Here is a 10,089-nt window from a genome sequence, read left to right as displayed (position 1 = left end):
GTTCAGCAGCTGTAGCAGTTGACGTCTGCGCAATAGATGCCGGCCTACTCCAACACTGAACCAGCCAGAGTTTAAACAGAGAATCCGAGGTGATTCTGGGAGTGGCACGACATCTGTTCCGGTCTCCTAACGGGACTGGACCTCATTTCAGCAACAGGCCTGTTCTGGTGCGCCTCCCGGAACACTTAGCCTATCTGTGTTGCGAGATTCACAGGTGGAGCAAGGCTCAAAGCAAATCGCCCCTTGTTTCTCGGATACAACACAGCTGTGTTGTATCTGAACAAACCTCTCTTCTGCTTCTCGCTAGAGTGCATGTGTTCGTCTGTCTGTAAGGAGCAGTTTCAGTAGGAAAGGGGGGGGGGGGGGGGGACGGACGGACATTAGCCCTTTAGTGCTTGCCCAAATACACCGGAGTACACGGAGGGCTGTTGGAACAGTAACAACTGTGTATTATGTATCTTGCGCATGGGCAGTTCTACATGTATGTAGCCTTTTAGATAACCACAATTAAGACGTCTGTCTCTGTTGAGAATATTTACAATGTAATGCTTTGGAAGTCAAAATGTATACATTTGACAGCGATAGGCTTTGTAATGGCTTATAGAGGCTACATGTTCAGACGAACTCACAGAACGTGAGGTTATTGCTGGTAATTTGTTTTGATTTGTGTCAATTGCATGCTAACGTGTATGATACACTAACGGTTTGTAAAAATGTGTGACAGGTGACTCCAGGATACTCAGGAGTAGTAGTTGATTTTCTCAACGGTTCACTGGAAATCCCTCCTCACACATACCGAAGGTATACCACAGGCTACATGTTGTCCCATATCACATGAATGATTGAAAGTGTGTACTTTTTGCACTTTATTATAAGCAAGAGTGTATGTATGTCATAGGAGCTGCCAACCGTATAGTCCCAAAGGAAAACCTTCAAACCCTTTGCTGTTTACTCACTGTAGAGATAAGGAATGTGTTATCCCTCCTCTCTCTCTCTCTCTCTCTCTCTCTCTCTCTCTCTCTCTCTCTCTCTCCCTCACACTCTCTCTCTCTCTCCTCTTTTCCCTCTATTTCATTTTTTTTGCTCAGCTTCCCTCTACAGAAGGTATACCCTGGAAAGCAGGAGAGAAAGAGGTGTTTGGCCCACCAAATTGTTGTTTCTCCTCTCGTGTCAAGACAATTACAAAGTGGAATTGACAATCCCAAGCAATTAGCTGGATCTGTGGCAGCGCGGCGAGAAGAGGAGGAGGAGGAGGAGGAGGAGGAGGAGGAGGAGGGGCAGAGCGGGACCTCAGGACCTGTTACATCACATAAGGAACAATTGGCTGTTCTTAATAGGACAGGATATATGGTGCTGTAGGAGGAAACAGAGGTAGAGACAGAGAGATAGAGACAGAGAGGTAGAGACAGAGAGAGAGGAGACAGATAGAGACAGAGAGAGAAATAAATTAACAGTGATAAAATATCAGGTTGAGCCACTGTGAGGGAAAGAGAGAGCGAGAGAAAGAGGGAGAGAGAGAACAAGAAAACATCACAAATGTTCTGACATACACATCGTGCTGTTAGGTGTCGTGCCGGGCGTCGTCAACCCATGAATCACTTCTAAAAAAAGGTTTTAGGTCTCGGGGTAAAACTTTCAAAGATCCAACACATGTTGCTTGGTGCATTCTCTGTGAGGGTAAGAGATATTGTATAGAGTGGGTGCAGTTTCACCTCCATGTCTCCTCTTCGTGTGGCACAGATAGAGAGAGAGAAGGAGCGAGGTGCCACCAGCAACAGATAAAGCTATCTCCATCCTCTCCATAATTAACTCAGTTTCAGTAACTACCCTTTGGGCCTCACCGTTGCCATGGCTACCCCGCATCCCCAATTTTTTTCATCTGTGGATCAGACTTGGATATTCTCCCCCCTCCACACACACTCTCCCTCTCACACCCCCACACCCTCTTGGGCTTTCTTTAAATTCCTGTCACACACACGCGCACACACGTACACACCCACACGTACACACACATACTATACATGCCAACACGTACAAACAAGTACACACACATACACACCCACACGTACAGACAGCATTCACATACTTCCTTGTAGCCCTTCAAGCAATTGAATAAAGATTCTGTGTACATCAAAGTCCAGCCCTAGTCTTGGACTCTGGTAGTTCAGAGTCTAACCAAAGCTTCAGCAGGTCATCTTCTAACAGAGGCTATACCACAGGGCCGTAGTCATCTCCTGATGCCGGCTTTTGAACGTTAGGAAAATGTGGCTTCAAAGACAAACACAAATGATCCTCATTAGCATTCCACGGCCAGCCTGAAAGAGTGATTCTGTCAGCCAATCACCAGTGTTGGTAAACAGCAAGTGAATATCACTCGTTCCGTACACCAACACTGATCTGATGAAGCAGATGGATGGCTCTATGCTTTACTCAACACTGAACACATGAAGATTCCGGAAGGAGTACAGTATTGTGAACACGCTACTGTAAGACTCTAGAAAAACAGTATTGTGAACATGTTAAGACTTTAGGAGGTAAACAGCATTGTGAACACGTTACTAATACTCGACAAGGACAAGATTGTGAACTTGTTACAGTAAGATTAGAAAAAGAATAGAAAGAGAAAAGTGTTGAGACTTTTTCTTATATGGTAGAAGTTCAAAAAGATAATTCCCCTTTCATGAATCTCTTTCAAGTCTTCCCCTACGCACATCTCATATCAGGCCTTCAAGTAGTTACTGCGACCGCCGCACAATATCCACATTAGCAGTGGCTACTAAGACACAGAACTGATTACTATAGAATCTGTTTCATCACGTCATTATGTCATTAGGCTCTCAATGACCCCTGTTCACACACTCCATTAACATCTCATGCGGAAGGCAGTAAAGCCAGCAGGGGTTTATGATATAGGACGGTTAGCGAGCGTTGATGTGCGGCGACCGCATGGGGCTCTGTGTGTCAGGGTCGCACGTTCGCGTCTCCGTCACGAGATCACGCGTCGTTTATACGTGTTTTAGGAACAGGCGAGGTGGGGGAGACACTGGGGGGGGGGGGGATGAAAGAGGTGATGAGAGAGAGAGGATGTGAGAGGGGATGAGGAAGAGAGAGAGAGGGCGAGAGAGAGACAGAGAGGTTAAAGAGAGAGAGAGAGGGGGCGAGAGAGCGACCGAGAGGTTAAAGAGAGAGAGAGAGGGCGAGAGAGCGACCAAGAGGTTAAAGAGAGAGAGAGAGAGAGGGCGAAAGAGAGACAGAGAGGTTAAAGAGAGAGAGAGAGGGCGAGAGAGCGACCGAGAGGTTAAAGAGAAAGAGAGAGAGAGGGCGAAAGAGAGACAGAGAGGTTAAAGAGAGAGAGAGAGAGAGTGCGAGGGAGCGACAGAGAGATTAAAGTGAGAGGGTGAGAGGGAAGAAAATAGAGAGAGAAAGAGTGAGTGAGCAAGAGAGAGACAGAGAGAAGGAAAGAGAGGGAGACATGTATCTGTGCATCAGCATTTTCCTTTGTCTGTATGCAAGTGTAATTTATGGGTGTGGACCACTGTGTAAATATTCATAAATATCTCAGTGCAGTGTTGACTCAGTACTTGTTGGTGGTTAGGGGGTGGGGGCTGGAGGGTGGAGGAGCTTAAGTGCCTTGCCGTGTGCTGATCAATAGCAGTGATAAATCTGCACCCCTAATTTCCACTCATCAAAACCATCCAACTGCCATCACGCACGCATGCACACACACACACACACAGACGTTATGCAGATACACACTTGCACGCACACACCCGCAGCGGACTGTGTAGTGTGTGTGTCTGTGAGTGTGTGTATGTGTGTGTGGAGGGGGGGGCAGAGGGCTGTGTAGTGTGACTGAGGGGGAGAGAGGGGGGGCAGGAGGTCTGTGTGGTGCGACAGGGGCCGGGGTGGGGTGGGGGGGCGAGTGTGGTGAGGAGATAGTAGGTCACTCCACTGAAGATGCTTCCAAGGTCTCTTGGAAACCCCTGCCACAGCCGCGCTATCTGGGCCCCAGACCTCATGGCTTCTGGCTCGCAGGCCTCGCTGGGTCCCCTCACAGGAAGATGAAGCGGCATGGGCATCCACATGGGAACGGGGCCTTATCAGGCTGCCGTGGATGCTGTGACCCGACCTGCTGAAGGAAACGCTGCCTAAACGTGAGATGTGGTTACTGTGTGCTGTGACTCTGACCACTGTAATGCCCATGCCAGCCATAGACTTCTGATCCCTTCTGTTCCGCTGTATGTCTTGCATGCACCGTTTATGTGTCGCTTTGTGTAACACCCACAAACGTGCTGCCGCAGACGTCTTGCTGTCTGGAGCACGATGATCTCCAGAGCAAGCAGGGGTGAAAACCTCCTCGCTCCAGTGTCAGACTAGCACAGCAGAACCAAGACACATCCATATTCATACTGACACTTCCCAATGATGTATCATGCATCCCCATCAACGACACAGGGGGTAAAATGCCCTGGTACGAGCCGAACCAGGCTTTTAAGGCGTGAGAGCACACCTTCCTCCCTCTCTCTCTCTCTCTCTCTCTCTCTCTCTCTCTCTCTCTCTCTCTCTCTCTCTCTCTCTCTCTCTCTCTCTCTCTCTCTCTCTCTCTCTCTCTCTCTCTCTCTCTCTCTCTCTCTCTCTCTCTCTCTTTCACATCCTACCTGGCCTTGCTGAGAGCAGACAACCTTTGTGTTAATTATTGAGGGACTCTGCAAGGAGAGAGAGGATCATTTCTGAAGGGTGTTGTATGATGGCGTGTTAGAGAGAGAGAGAGAGAGAGAGAGAGAGAGAGAGAGAGAGAGAGAGAGAGAGAGAGGGAGAGAGAGAGAGAGAGAGAGAGAGAGAGAGAGAGAGAGAGAGAGAGAAAGTAAGAAAGTCAGGAAGAAAGAGAGGAAGACAAAGACACAGAAAGGAAGAGAATTGGAGAGACAGATAAACAAAACCAACAGAAAGAAAGAGAGAGAGAGAGAGGCCAACAGACAGAGCGAGAAAAGAGAGAGGTAATGGTGAGAGGAAGGATGATGAGGGGAAGATAATTGTAATAAAACAGAAGACCGTTTTATTCTGAACTTTAAAATCAACTGTCAAATTGCAGCTGAAGTCAGCCTGCTCATAAGAGAGATGCGACGTCTCACCTCATACTTGTTCCAAAGCTCCAGGCACTCTCAGCCAGTTAGCGCTGAACCAGTTAGCACCCGCTAATCAGTGTGTGTGTGTACGTGTGTACGTGCGAGCGTGTGTATGTGGAAAGGATGTGTGTGTGAGACACGTCCAGGCCAGCAATCCCCACGGCTTCCAGAACTCCCAGAGCTCCCTGGCTATCTGACTCATTGTGCCCCAGCCCAACACGCTCCACAACTCAGCACAGATAAGAGTCTTCTCTCTCTCTTTTGCTGTCTCTCTCGCTCTCTCTCTCTTTTCCTCTCTCCCTCTCTTCATCTCTCACTCCCTTTCCCTCTCACTCTCTATCTCTCTATTTCTCCCCCGCCTATCTCTGTCTCTCTTTCTATTTCTCTCGCCCCCTCTACATCTCTCCCTTTCTCTCCCTCCCTTTCCATGCCCCCCTCTCTCTTTGTCACTATCTCTTCAACCCTTCTCGCACCCCACCTCTTTCTTGGTCTGTCCATCCCTCTTTTCATTCATCCCTCCATCAGACACCTCTCGATGTTGACCCCCCGTGTCTTGCATCCTTAACACAGACAGTATCTAGTTGTCAGTCTTACTGTAATTCAATAAGATGGCTATTCCCTGATGGTCTTGTGTTCTTGTGTCAGTGTTTTAGTTCTATCCCTTTTGGCACTGTTTCCTTCGCAAACAATTTCATTTAATTCATTTAGCAGACTCTTTTATCCATAAAGGCTGCACAAAAATATTGCATTGAAGGACAGCAGACCTAGTTCTTAGAGTGCTTGCCGAAAATCACCTTTTCTACCTTACTAGAATTTTAAAGAGGTTCACGAGGCTCCGTCACATGACCCGAGAGTCTGTCATCTTTCTCTGGGTTTGAGTGACATCTGGAGGGTCTGTGTGTCTGTGATTACCACTGTGGCACGCCGTGGCCTTTTCGCTGGTGCCTCAGTGTGTCAAACGCTTATCTCACTGCTGGGAGCAAAGTTCAACTGGGTCTCAACAGTCCAATCAGAGTGAAGAGAAGTGAGAGACGAAGACAACGTCCTCAGTTCCGTGAGATAAGTGTCTTCACGAGACGACAACCTAAGAAAAGATCTACCCAGATACATTCGTATCTATAAATATCTACCCACATGCACTTATATCTGTAGCTGCGGATAAAAGCTTGTCCTAAATGAATGCATTATATCTACTACTTTCCACTTATAATATATACTTTAATCTACATATACACATACAATGTATACTTTTATCTACAAAAATATATACATTATGTACTCGTATTTGGTTTGTTGTAATGGTGGAAGCCATACCATTCCAAACCAGCACTGCGCATCCAACATACATATTGGCCACACACCCCTATATCCACTCCTTTCATCTTATTTCATCTAAGATCTACTTTAAAAGATGAGCAGGGTAATCGATATTATTATGGTTCACACGTGCACACACACACTAGGTAAACACAATTAGTAAATACATCTAGTGTGTAACCCCTTTACTCAGCCTCCCCCTTCGTCTCCCCCCCTCCTCAACCCTCCCACCCATTCGGTCCTATCCCATCCTATTTCTTTCCTCATCCTTCTCTCTCTCCTTGCTCTCTCAGTGGGAGTGTGCAGTAATTACACAGTCAGACTGTGTTTACAGATGCAAAAGCTCCTTAATTTATTCCAACAGTTAGCAGTAATTCCCCACTTTAATTTATAGCTCCCACACCCCATAGGGAGAGAGAAGAGGAGGGAGCAAGACAGAGAGAGGGGGAGGTGGAGTGAAAGAAAGAAAGAAAGAAAGATATAAAGCATTCCATAGTACTGAACTAGTTGTTGTGGTCTGCATAATGCATACACTTAACCCTCCATTATGATGTAATAAAATTCCTTCTCTACTCTTTTTGCTGCCGTTTTCAACTGGCACTGATGGATTTCCGACCCAGTAAATGTTGGAATTTTATGTGACATTAACAGCTACGACCTTACACTGTAAATTAACTGAAAAACGTTTTTGTTTTCAGGTTTCTTTAATGAAACCTTCTGTGGTTTCCATGTATTCCTGCCAACATTGTCCTGGTGTGTTTGTGTAAGGCCACCAAACGGTTACATTTCAGACAATGTGACGTCAAACAGCATGTTTATCATATAGCTATCGACATGCGTCTGAGAAAGACCACCAGGTGTTTTAATGATTAATTTCTCCTCCCAAGTTAAAGCCCATCCAGAACCTACAAGTTTCGCGAATCCCTACAACGCTCCAAACATTTCAAAGGTATCATTATAGTTATTATTTTGCTTGAAAATCCCTTTGGCATGTCCAGAGAAAGCCATCATACAGGCTAGAGGACTTACATATTGACACATTGTGCATTATCAGTGAGGTTTTCAGAAGATCGATGTCTCAGTGGTCATTTGTCTTTGTGGTGGATGGCACACTGGCGTTAGCACTTCATGCGCTCAATATTTACAGTTACAGGATCACTATGAAGCAGCCAGTGCAGCACACACAGCGGGGGCAAGAGAGCCACTCAGTTTGGGCATTAAGTGATGTCGTCATTCCAACCTTTTAGTGTGTTGACCTCCACCACAGAGTCCTACACTCCAGGGAAGGACAGAGTGTGTGTTTTGTTTGTGTGTGGGTGTGTACTTTGTGTGTGTGTGTGTGTGTGTGAGAGAGAGAGAGATAGAGAGAGAGACATACTAGATGCTTGTATTGTGTCTTTTTTTCCATGCTGTGCCCATTAAATTTTGATTCGAATGTGAGAGAGAGAGAGACGTGTGCATGTGCTTTTTTTTTTCTCAGAAAGGGGCCTGTTTACATGTGTGTTTGCATGGCCTGGCTGGGTAAAAGCATCCACAGTCCTGTGAGGTCTCCTTCTGAACCCTGGACTGACAGAGAGCAGAGGGAGAACTGGTCTGGTGAGAGGAAAGGAAGTGAAGGTACACTTACGTTACATTGGATTGATTCAGCTGACAATTGTATCCAAAGGGACGCACAAACAGTGCATGTAGAAAGACTAGAATGAGATCAATGATCAGAAGGGCAGTGTAGTTCTGACAGTGTTTCGATAGTGAGAGTCCAGGAATGGTCCGTTTTTACTGGCTACATAGCCAAGTAATCCCATCTCAGTTACCAGGCACGGCGAACAAAAAGAAACACTACAGAATAGTAATCCCAGGGCAGTAACACCTCGTAAGGGGGCTGGACATGAGAGCCCCGAGTCAGTTGTTCTCAAAGGAGCTATGAACCCTGGTGACTTTGTGTGTCACTTGTGTGTAGTTGTGGATGTGGGTGATGGGTGGTGTTGAGGACGCCTGGCGGGTGGGGGTGTTGTCATTGGTGACAGTGTCCCTGAGACATCCTGTGTACCAGCAGACAAGCTGCCTCACGCTCCGAGGGGGGAGGAACTGGCAGCAGGGTTCTCCAGGGTTCTCCGGGGAACCTTGTCTTCCTGCCCTCTGGACCTCATTATGAGAGGACGCCCGTGAGACCAAACACCTCTGTCCTCCTGTGTCTTCCATCCCTCCATCCCATCCACCTCTTTGTTCATCTCTCCTTCCTTCTTTCTCTCAATACATCTCTCTCTCTCTCTCTCTCTCTCTCTCTCTCTCTCTCTCTCTCTCTCTCTCTCTCTCTCTCTCTCTCTCTCTCTCTCTCTCTCTCTCTCTCTCTCTCTCTCTCTCTCTCTCTCTCTCTCTCTCTCTCTCTCTCTCTCTCTCTCTCTCTCTCTCCGTCTCAATCTCTGTATTCATTCATCTGTGTATCCATTCTTCTCTCTGTTGTTTTCTCTCATTCTCTCCCTGTTCATAGTTGTTCTCTTGTTCTCTGTCTCCCCCTCTCTCCCCCTCTTTCTGTACTTCTCTTTCAAAGTGATTGTTCCTTTCCTTGCCATTGCAGATATCAAAGTGTGTGCACAACTGGTGAACACATCACTTAACCCATGTCAAGCTGCCTTCCAGCCAGGCCTGTCTCCATCCAGACAAGCTACTGTGCTCTGAGGGGCCCGGGAAGATAAAAGGATTGTGTTTATGAAATGCAAATCATTAATTTGGTTCTCCTACTGTTGTCTGTCATGGTCATGTACTGTTTTGGTCTGTGTTATTGAGAGAAGCCAACCAATCCTAGCGCTCTATCTCTGAGCTGCACATCTCACTGAACTCATACTGTACCATGTTGATGTAGTTAGTGTCCTTGGAGTGAATACTTACAATTCTAATGTTTTTTCAGAGCAACACAGTCAGTCATGTCCCTCTATCGATCATCACGATATATCCCACATTTCCTGTCAATGCTCCATAAAGACATTGTTATTAAGTGGCTCTGCGAGAGAGCCACCTTCAAAAAAGGATGTAAAAAAGGTACAGTCAAAAAGGCTGTTGCCTTAAACAGGGACAGATGAAGGCAAAGAAAAAAGGAGAAGAAGAGAAGGTGTCAATGCCGCCAAATCCTCCTTTTATTATTGAAATGATCACTGTTTCTTTTGTTGTTGTTGAAGTGCTGCCGCTTCTTATCAGCCTGTCTGCTCTGCAAGCCACCTGAGAGAGAGAGAGAGAGAGAGAGAGAGAGAGAGAGAGACAGAGAGACAGAGAGACAGAGAGACAGAGAGACAGAGACAGAGACAGAGAGAGCTGTGGGGAGAAGCTTGTCTGACAGCACTACAATGCAGCATAAAAGTAGAGTAGCATGATGGGGTGAAAAAAGCAAAGACGGTCGAAGAGAGTATTTGAGAAGGGGGGGGGGGGGCAATGAGTTCATGGTCCCAGAATACGAAGCCAGTGATGCTATAGTGCCACGGGTGGGTCAGTACTTCTGCTCTGCTGAACTCCAATGAAGAGATGCTCCCCCACTTACTGTTCAACCTCTGTCAACAAAAGCTGCCCATCCTATCACAAGCAGGCTCTGTGGGCACACACACACATGCCCTTGAGAGCTCCAGACTGGAATTAGCACAGCATCCCATCAGTATAT

At 46.7% G+C, this 10,089-nt stretch overlaps 1 long non-coding RNA gene across 1 annotated transcript; it reads left to right on the top strand.

Annotated features, from left to right (window-relative positions):
• LOC146287900 (uncharacterized) lies at nt 1-1,346 on the top strand. Its single transcript, XR_014755232.1, has 3 exons — nt 1-167; nt 725-801; nt 1,089-1,346. It is a non-coding gene; the product is annotated as an uncharacterized LOC146287900 (long non-coding RNA).
• The last annotated feature ends 8,743 nt before the right edge of the window (nt 1,347-10,089 follow it).

This window comes from Hypomesus nipponensis, chromosome 5 (genome assembly GCF_054491055.1).
Source record: "Hypomesus nipponensis isolate SF chromosome 5, ASM5449105v1, whole genome shotgun sequence".
NCBI lineage: Eukaryota > Metazoa > Chordata > Actinopteri > Osmeriformes > Osmeridae > Hypomesus > Hypomesus nipponensis.
Note: the sequence above shows the minus strand (reverse complement) of the source record. Positions and strands in the feature narration are given on the sequence as shown.